At 34.4% G+C, this 10,830-nt stretch overlaps 1 pseudogene; it reads left to right on the forward strand.

The window, feature by feature from the left end:
* The first annotated feature begins 7,317 nt into the window (after nucleotides 1-7,317).
* LOC101080606 lies at nucleotides 7,318-8,127 on the forward strand (annotated as a pseudogene).
* Nucleotides 8,128-10,830: the final 2,703 nt, after the last annotated feature.

Raw genomic sequence — 10,830 nt, forward strand, 5'->3', positions numbered from 1 at the left:
CCAAGTAGGAGACATAAAATTATAAAAATATTAGAAGGAACAAAATCAGTAGCCTTTTTGACATCAGCCTTAGCAATTTCTATCTAGATATGTCTCCTGAGGCAAAGGAAACAAAAGTAAAAAATTATTGGGACTTCATGAAAATAAAAACCTTCTGCACAGCAAAGAAAACAATCAACAAAATAAAACGGAACCTAGGGAATGGGAGAATATGTTTGCAAATGACATATCTGATAAGGATTAGTACCCATAATTTATAAAGAACTTCTAAAATTCAACACCCAAAAAGGAAATAATCCGATGTAAATGTGGGCAGAAGACATGAACAGACATTTCTCCAAAGAAGACATTCACATTTACCACAGACATGAAAAGATGCTTAACTTCACTCATCATCAGGGAAACACATATCAAAACTATAATGAGATGTCACCTCACCCCAGTTAGAATGGCTAAAATCAACAACACAAGAAACAACAGGTGTTGGTGAGAATGTGGAGAAAGGGGAAACTTCTTTCACTGCAGTGGGAATTCAAATTGGTGTTGACACTGCAGAAAATAGTAATGAGATTTCAAAAAAACTTAAAAATAGAACTACCTTACAATCCAGGAATTGCACAAGTAAGTATTAATGCAAAGAGTACAAAAATGGGATACTTGTCCCTATTACATTAACAATAATAGACAAATTATGGAAACAACCTAAGTGTACATTGACTCATGAATGGACAAAAAAGAGAAGGTGTGTGTGTGTGTGTGTGTGTGTGTGTGTGTGTGTGTAACTGATGGCTATCAGAAGATTAGAGGGATGGGAGGGAAGATGGAGGAGGATAGAGGGATGGGTTAAATAGGTGATGGGAATTAAGAAGTGCACTTGTGATCAGGACTAGGTTTGCTATTGAATTCCTGAATCAGAATATTGTACACCTGAAACTTACATTACACTCAATGTTAACTGAAATTTAAATCAAAACTTACAATCAAAACTTACAAATTACTGACGAGGATAAGTAAAAACTTGACTTTTTTTGGAGAAAAAAAAGTCAAAGGGGTCAGGATGAGTCATCTGCGGGCTAGAGGACAAAGAATGCTCCAGTCTTCAAGTGTTGGCTTTACAAATGAAAGTCATGGTCTGTAGAAAGGATGTCATGGATAAAGGATGGCATGAGAAAATGATCAATGTAATTCCAGAACATATATACAGAAAAGGGTTCAGAAGAATGTTGTTACCTTGTTCTTGGTTTACCTGAACTTCCTGGTACATACTATGCACCCCATAAAATTTATAGTTTGAAAGCAAAAATTGACTTTTAAATCATGATCTGGATGTACATTATAGTTGATTTTTAAATTGTTTAAATACTATTTTTTGTATTATTGAAATATAATTGACATACAATGTTATATTAATTTTAGGTGCACAATATATTGATTAAATTTTCTTGTTAATGGTTTGTGTTTTTATATTTTCTATTATTAGCATATCAACATTTAAATCACAATTATCCTAACATGCAATATTAAGACAACATTGATTACAATGGAGTGACAAAAGAAAGAGTACAATCAGTAATCTAATGAAAAGTGACTGAGATGAAGATGTGTAAAGGATACCCCTTCAATTTTATTCTCAACCACAGTAGGGATTAGTGGTGCTTCGATACACCAATTAGTCTAAGAGTTGCAGATGCAACTCTCTTATATTTCAGGTAAGAAAAAGATAAGAGAACTATATCAATACCTCACACAATAATTTTTTTTTGAAAATTAAATTAAGGTAAGATATACACATATGTAAGAAAAATATTTTACAACGTGAAAAGGGCTATGACCACATATATGCTGACATCTATTTCACAGATAAGATTTTATTGGTGATAGATAAACTTGAGATTACTGTTAACATTGGTTAAGACTTGAAAAAGACATGAGGAAAGAACCAGAACAGTGCAACAGAGACGCCTATTACCTTTGTTGTTGTTCATGTTAGGTCTCTTAATTGCATTCTTCTTCAAAGTCCCAGAAGGAATTTTTCAACAACAAACCTCATCAACTCCCAGGATGGGCATAGTAAAACCAGGATGATGTCACTCTCCTGTTTATCCTTATACAGTTAACCATGAGCCCACTCCATTACCCATGTAGATAATGGTTGCAGCAGTATCTGATGTTGAGTTTGATAATATAGAAAGAACTATAGGAGCAAAGGGTAGTTACTGTTTTTGACTTATTCTCTTTCTGATACAAGCTATTCATTCTTGGCCATATCTTCTCAGTTCTTCCTTATCATATATTTTTATAAAGAAAAGAAAATGTGCATTTTTAAAATTCAAGTATAATTAAAACACAGTGTTTTATTATTTTCAGTCATACAATATAATGATTCACCAAATCTATATGTTTATACTCTTAATCACCCTTTTTTGATTGATTGTTTACTATAACAATAATTTACAGTAAAATATTAGGAAATGGCTTCTTAATTTCTACTTATGTATGGACACAAGAATATGCAAGCCTCCTATATTATTGAATGATGTGTTTGTTTTATTGAGGCTGAGATTTTACAGAAGAAATAAGACTCATTTTTCTTTAAGTGTGGACTATTTCTGGTAGTTAGAAAACTGAAACATTGTCTCAATTATACTCACGTTTCTTACATGAAAATGACAGTGGGTGATTATAACTAAATTGTAGACTGTGGAGGGAAGATGATATTCTAGAGACCTAAAGCAGCTTTATAGGCTCAGGATTCTATCACCTGACTTGAGATTGAGACACAAATCTTCCCTCAGGTGAATTGTGTGATGCTAGGCAGATACCTGCAATCTGAATTATTTAATTTGCAAAAGGAAAAAAATTAAGTTTATTAAGTACTTCATTGACTTTTGGGGAAGGCAATATATAGAATGATATAGAACAATAGAATAATTTCTGGTATGCCATCACCTAAATATTTGATATTCTACCACCACTATTAAAAAAATAGAAAGAAAGGGATATTTTGAAGATATTTTTAAGTACACACTATGCCCAGCATGTGGTTCAAACTCATGACCGCAAGATAAAGAGACACGTCTACCACTGAGCCATCCTGGTGTCCCTACCACCACTATTAATAATTCCCCAATTTAAATATGAACTTTTCTGTTTACATTCAACTCAAGCAATTGGATAGAGAAAAGTAAGAATGAACAGGGAGGCCAGTTGCTTTGCAAGGTACAGACAGCATTCCATTGTCTGTCTGGTGTGCCAGGTAGGCTGTTCAGTGTAGCTTGATCATAGTGATTCCAATTTACCAAAGTGCAACAGAGATTTGCTTCATTGACCACAAACATTAACTCAGCAGGTATGTTTTCTTTTATTGGGCTGTTTAAAATTTTTGCACATAGGTCAGCTTTCATCTGCTAGTGGGGGTGAAAAATGACAATAATATTATAGGTTTTAATGCAATGTGTACCAGATTTGTTGGGTATTTATATTAAGGCATCAAGTATATTTTAAGTGTTGTCTACTAGTTTAGAACCCCAGAAAGTGGGACAGTTAATAAGTTGAATATCGTAATTGGTCTTTGGAATTATTACAAGAGTATACAATGTTTTGAAACTCAGATTTTATACCTGAAATATCCCTGTATCATAACCATTTCTAAACCATTCCTGAAGAGAAAAGCCAATGTTTCTTTTCTGTTGTTGTTGGTAAGGACTTTTAAAATTTAACATTTAAATATTTTTAATGTTTTATTTACTTTTGAGAGAGAGAGTCAGAGTACGAGCAGGGGAGGGGCAGAGAGAGATAGAGACACAAAATCTGAAGAAGGCTCCAGGCTCTAAGCTGTCAGTACAGAGCCCAACACAGGGCTCAAACTCATGAACCACAGGATCATGACCTGAGTCGAAGTCGGACGTTTAACTGACTAAGCCATCCAGGAGCCCCAACATTTAACATGACATTACATATCAGTAATTGAAAAGTTGCAAAGGTTTTATGTCTAAAAGAGAAAATGTAAAAGAAGCTGTTACTGATTCTTTTCAGAAAGGACAGATATATTTTACTTCAACTGTTCTTTCTTATTCATCTGGAGCAATTTTAGTATTTTACTTTAGGGATGCCTGGGTGGCTCAGTCAGTTGAGTGTCTGACTTCAGCTCAGGTCATGATCTCACGGTTTGTGGGTTCAAGCCCCATGCCGGGCTCTGTGCTGACAGCTGGAGTCTGGAGCCTGCTTTGGATTCTGTGTCTCCCTCTCTGCTCCTACACACACACACACACACACACACACACTACTTTTTCCTGAATACATGGACTATGACAGTCTTCCACCTAATCAATTTATTTATTTTTTGTCTTCAGAATATAATATAGATGTAGGCTTTGAGTAGCTTATTAGGAGGGGGGAGGGTGTTGAATTGTAGTCAGAGACCAACTCAGTGTTCAATTTACCTCTCTACATCTCAGTTTCCATGAAAAATTGGTTGCTATAGACAATAAAGAGGTGATGTTTGTAAAAGCAACTAAAGGTTTGCCTTGTAAATAGCAATGATCTTATAAATGCTAGTTCTTCTTCCTGAGATTTAGAACAAATGGTAGGAGATTTAAGTAGATGAAGTTAGAGAAGAATATATTAGATAGAACTAAGATAGGATTTTCCATAAAGATCTGCTTAACTTGAGTAAAATAATAAATATATACTATATATTTATTATATTTTTGTATCCATATATATTCCTATGTATATGTATATGTATATGTATATGTATATGTATATGTATGTGTATATATATATAGTCAGTGACAACAGAAATTATCAAGTCCAAATTTTTATTTGTATGAATAGATAATAAAACTGTCAAACTAAAGTAATTCATCTTATATCATAAAACAAAATGGTAACTATCATCTCTTGCACAAATTCTGCATAAAATTACCATAGATATTAACTCTTTAAATTAATAATATATGCGTTTATTTATCTGTGACTGGTAATGTTCTAAGCACTTTCATTATTTTACATAACTTGATCCTGAACGTAGCCGAAATCTAACATTATTATCCTGTGTTTATGTAAAGTAAACAAAGGGTAGAGGATAACCTGGACCCACAGTCACAGTCCAGCTTCAAAGTTTGGGCTCCTAAATTAACAGATATAGGGAGTTGGTCATTGGCAGTGCCTTAATCTGCTCCTGTACATGCATGGATAACTCCTTTAAATCACAGAGCATCATAGCCTGGCCTGATTTTATGGACAATGATGGTTCAAACTTTTGGTGTAAATATTCCTCAAATTATCTTTCAGTTACTTTCTAAATCTTTCTTATATGGAGTGCATCTCCCAGAGCTTTTAAGATCCATTTGCATCCTTAAACAAGAAATATTGATTCAATTTTGACTTCCATAACAACAACAACAACAAAACTATAAGAAATTTTATTGTATTTTTTTCAGTGATTCACTTTTTTGCATTTTTATGCAGCAGTGATTCTGCGAATTTACATACATACTAATACACAACATTATCATCAGGAAATGTCATGACCTTGAACTATGGGAACGTTCCTTTAAGTTATCAATATATATATATATATATATATATATTTTATTTGAGTGTACTTCACACACAATGTTACATTTGTTTCAGATATATGACATAGTATATCAATAAGTTATCTTTTATGCTATGCTCACAAATGGATCTTCTGTCACCATACACTATTAAAATATCATTGACTATATTTCTTATGTAATGTCTTTCATTCCCTGCAACTTATTCATTCCATAACTGAAAGACTGTATCTTCCATTCCCTGTCACCCATTGTGTCCATTATCCTACAGCTCTCCCCTCTGATAACCATCAGTTTCTTCTCTATATTTCTAGGTATCATACTGTTTTATTTTTGTTGCTGTTTATTCATTTGTGTTTTGGATTCCTTATGTGAAAGAAATTATGTAATATTTGTCTTTCTCAGTCTGACATATTTCACTTATCATAATACCCTAGTGGATCCATCCATATTGTAAAAAGGGGAAGAATCTCATCCACTATTATAGTAGCTTACTGTATATATGTATACATATATATGTATATGCATATGTATATTTATACACACACACAAACTATTCCTTTCTTATTCATTCATATATTGATGGACACTTAGGTTTTTTTCATTTCTTTGTATTGTAAATAATGCTGAAATAAACACATGGGCACATATAAAATAAACAATGGGATATTACCTATAAAAAAGAATGAAATCTTGTCATTTGCAACACCATGGAGCGAGGTACAGAGTGATGTTAGGTGAAATAGGTTGGTCAGAGAAAGAAATACCATATGATTTTGCTCATATGTGGAATTTAAGAAACAAAATAAGTGAGCAAATGGAAAAGAGAGAGGCAAACCAAGAAACAGACTCTTTTTGTTAATGTTTATTTATTTTTGAGAAAGACAGAGTACTAGTGGGGTAGAAGCAGAGAAAGAGGGAGACACAGGATCTGAGGCAGGCTCCTGGTTCTGAGCTGTCAGCACAGAGCCCAAGGTGGGGTTTGGACTCACAAACCATGAGATCATGACCTGAGCTGAAGTCAGATGCTTAATCAACTGAGCCACCCAAGTGCTCTGAAATGGACTCTTAACTATAGAGAACAAACTGATGGTTACCAGAGGAGAGGGGAGGGGAAAGGTGAAATAGGTGATGGGGATTAAGGAGGGCACATGTGATGAACACCAGGTGTTATATGACAGTGTTGAATCACTATATCATACACCTGAAACTAATATTACACTGTATGTTAACTAAAAGGAATTTTAAAAAACTTTAAAAAATAAAGTCAAATGAAAATTGGAAATAAAAATTAACATAGGGGATCATACAGTGTTTTTGGTTTCTTTGGAGAAATGCATACCAGCAGTGGAATTTAAAAAGTACCAATATTTTGACACACAGTTGTGAATCCTTGGATTTTTAGTAAATTTATTCAATTACTGGTAATTTAAAATCCTGAAATACACTAGTCCTTGGAACTTCCCCTTATTAGTTTACTGAGTTGGCATGTGTAAACATGCACACACACACACACACACACACACACACACACACACACAGACATGCTCACTATACATTTATTTCAGGTGGTCATATCCCATCAGTGATCTGTTAACTCCATAGTTCTCCTTGGTGATGATGCAGGTGAAATCCAACGGAGAACAACACTTGGGTGGCCAAGCATACTCGACGATCAGATTTTGACCTAGTGGGACTCTTCAGTCAATCCAAGCACCCAACTCTCCTTTGTGTGGTAATTTTTATGGATTTCCTGATGGCCTTGACTGGAAACATTATCCTGATCCTTGTGATATGCCATGATGCCCACCTTGACAACCCCATGTACTATTTTATCACCCAGTTGTCTCTCATGGATGTGATGTACATTTCTGTCACTATGCCCAAGATGCTCATGGACCAGGTCATGGGTGTGAATAAGATCTCAGCCCCTGAATGTGGGATGCAGATGTTTCTCTACTTGACACTAGCAGGTTCAGAAGTTTTCCTTCTAGCTGCCATGGCTTATGACCACTATGTGGCCATCTGCCATCCACTCTGTTATCCTATCCTCATGAACCATAGGGTGTGTCTCCTCCTGGTCTCTTCCTCCTGGTTTCTGGGATCTCTGGATGGATTTATGCTCACGCCCATCACCATGACCTCCCCCTTCTGCAGATCCCAAGAGATCCATCATTTCTTCTGTGAAGCCCCTGCTGTAATGAAGCTTTCCTGCTCAGATACTTCCCTCTATGAGACACTCATGTACTTATGTTGTGTTCTCATGCTCCTCATCCCTGTGACAGTCATTTCAAGCTCCTATTCTTTCATCCTCTTCACCATCCACAGGATGAAGTCAGAAGAGGGGTGGAAAAGGCCTTTGCCACTTGTTCTTCCCACATGACCATGGTAATCCTCTTCTATGGGACTGCTGTCTACACCTACATGCTCCCCAATTCCTACCACACCCCTGAGAATGACATGATTGTATCTGTCTTTTATACCATACTCACTCCTGTTCTAAACCCTTTAATTTATAGTCTTAGGAATAAGGATGTCACAAGGGCACTAAAAAAATGTTGAATGTAGAATCTGTCAGGAAACTATAAAGTAGGAAATATTTTGTACTGTTTTTTCTGCACTCTACAAATTAAAACTGTAGGATACTATGCCAATGTTTTACCTCAAATTCTGATACCATGATGTGTCATCACCCATTCATCCCTTTCAGTGAAATTGTTTCCCTGTACCAGAAATCTCTTCATTTTTACACTTCTGCATTCAAAAGATTTTGTACATTTGGATTATATCCATGTTACATTTTTCTGAAGTTTCCACTGAGATCCTGTAGAAGACTATTCATATTCTTAAGAAATATGTAATGATATATTAGAAACGAAGATCATAAAGTGTTCAACTGATGAGAAAAAGAGATAGAAAGAGGTGATAAAGCAAATGATGTACAAAGTTAAGAGAATCTAGGCAAAAGGTATATGAATATTAATTGTACTATTGTTATTATTCATACAAATTTTCTGTAAATTTTAAATTACTTAAGAATAAAACATAAAATATAAGACTTTTGGCTATTATAAAAAGTTATCCTTGGTGCATGGTGGCAGTGTAAGTGACAAGTCTTAGATATCATGCTCATGTTAACATGGCTATCATTACTGCAACAATACATTTGTCAGCCTGCAATTAATTAGGGAAATTCTGGTCTTTAGGTTCCAAACCTCAAAACATCTTGTTACCTCTCTGAAATCATTGTTACATTGTGTTAAAAAGGTACTGTGGGAAAAATATTAACCCCAAGTAGGAGGGCTTAGGGAATTTTTCCAGCAAAATGTAGTATTGAAGCTGAGATCTGAAGTATCCAGCATTTTATACAAACAAGCAGAGGAAGATCATCAAACATTCAATCCTTCATTTATTCAACAACACATTTTATGCTATATTATAATAAAAATAATAACTAGAGCTAAGTGAATTTAACATATAAATAACAAATGTCTACTCTCCCTAAGGATGTGATCCATAGGTGTGGTTTGTGCAAATATTTGTAATAAATAAATACTTAAATTGTTTTAAGGTGCATGTGGAGAGGGTACAGTTCATAAGCAAGCACCAGTTTTACCTATGACATATGAGTTCAGTCAAAGAGGCTTAAAAGAGACCCTAGAGCTCAGTGTTGAATGATGACCAGATGTTACGTTCATATGACTATAGAGGGCTGGGACCATGGATCTTGCTCAAGGACATGATGCCGCACAAAAGGAACATTAGGAGCAAAGTTCAGGTGGTTTACCAAGCAGGAGAGAAATGTTCCAATGGCACCTCCTTTCTGGGTTCACTTTATAGCCCAATTTTTGCCATTTTGTGACCTAGGTATTTACAAATAGTAATAAAATGAGACATAGATTTTTAGAAGAGTGAAATTAATGGGAATCATTTGGAGCAGAGCAACATTGGAAGTATGGAGAACAGGTGTGTGAGGAGAGTAAGCTGAATAGTGTTTACCTAAGTGGAATGGACCATTCCAATTGGAATTAGGGGCTTTGGGGTATAAGCAGGGTTACTTGCTAATTCTTGTATTTTATTATGCATTCTAACGTGGGTGAGATGATATTTTGGAGTGATATATATATATATATATGGAATATATTCCATATATATATATACCTATATATATATATATATATATTCCATAATGATTAGTAATTCTGAACACCTTTTCATGTACCTGTTGGAATCTATATGTCTTCTTTGACATAGTGTCTATTCAGATCTTCTGCCCTTCTTTAAAACAGATTGCATGGGTTTTGCTGTTGTTGTGTGGTGGTAGTGGTGATGGTGGTGGCTATAATTTTGTATGAGTCCTTTATATGTTTTGGATGTTATCCGTTTATTGAAAATATAATTTGCAAACATTTTCTGCCATATTTGGTTGCCTTTTCATTTTGTGGATGTGTTCTTTTGTTGTGAAGAAGCTTATTAGTTTGATGTAGGCCTACATATTCAATTTTGCTTTTGGTGTCAAAAAAAAAAGGAAAAAAAACTATCACCAATTCCAATAACAAGGATCATACTGCCTATTTTTTTATCTCTGGAAATTGTATGATTTCCGGTCTTACATTAAAATCTTAAATGCATGTTGACTTAATTTTTGTATATAGTGCTGCAAAATAGTGGTCTAGTTTCATTTTTTTGCATGTGACTGTCCAGATTTCCTAACATCATTAATTGAATAGACTATCATTTGTCCATGTTATATTGATGGCTCCTGTGTCATAAAATAATTTACCATGTATGCACGGATATATTTCTAGGCTCTCCATTCCATTCCACTGAATGGTGTGTCTGTTTTTATGCTAATACATACTGTTTGGATAACTGCAACTGTCATACAGTTTGAAATCAGGAAGGATCATGTGTTCAGATTTATCCTTCTTTCTCAAGATTGCTTTGGCTCTTCAGGGTATTTTGTGGTTCCATACAATATTTAGGATGTTTTTGTTTAATTTCTATGAATTTTTACATTGGAATTTTAATAGGAATTGCATTTAATATATCCTTCAGGTATTATGGAGATTTTAACAATATTAATTTTTCCAATCCGTGAGCATATCTCTTTTCATTTATTTGTTTCTTCTTCAATTTCTTTCATCACCATCATAGGGTTTTCAGTGTACAGATCTTTCAACTATTTGTTTAAAGGTGTTCCTTGGTATTTTATTCTTTTTGATGCAATTATAAATGGAATTTTCCATTCCCTTTGTTATTAGTCTAT

This window comes from Felis catus, chromosome A1 (genome assembly GCF_018350175.1).
Source record: "Felis catus isolate Fca126 chromosome A1, F.catus_Fca126_mat1.0, whole genome shotgun sequence".
NCBI lineage: Eukaryota > Metazoa > Chordata > Mammalia > Carnivora > Felidae > Felis > Felis catus.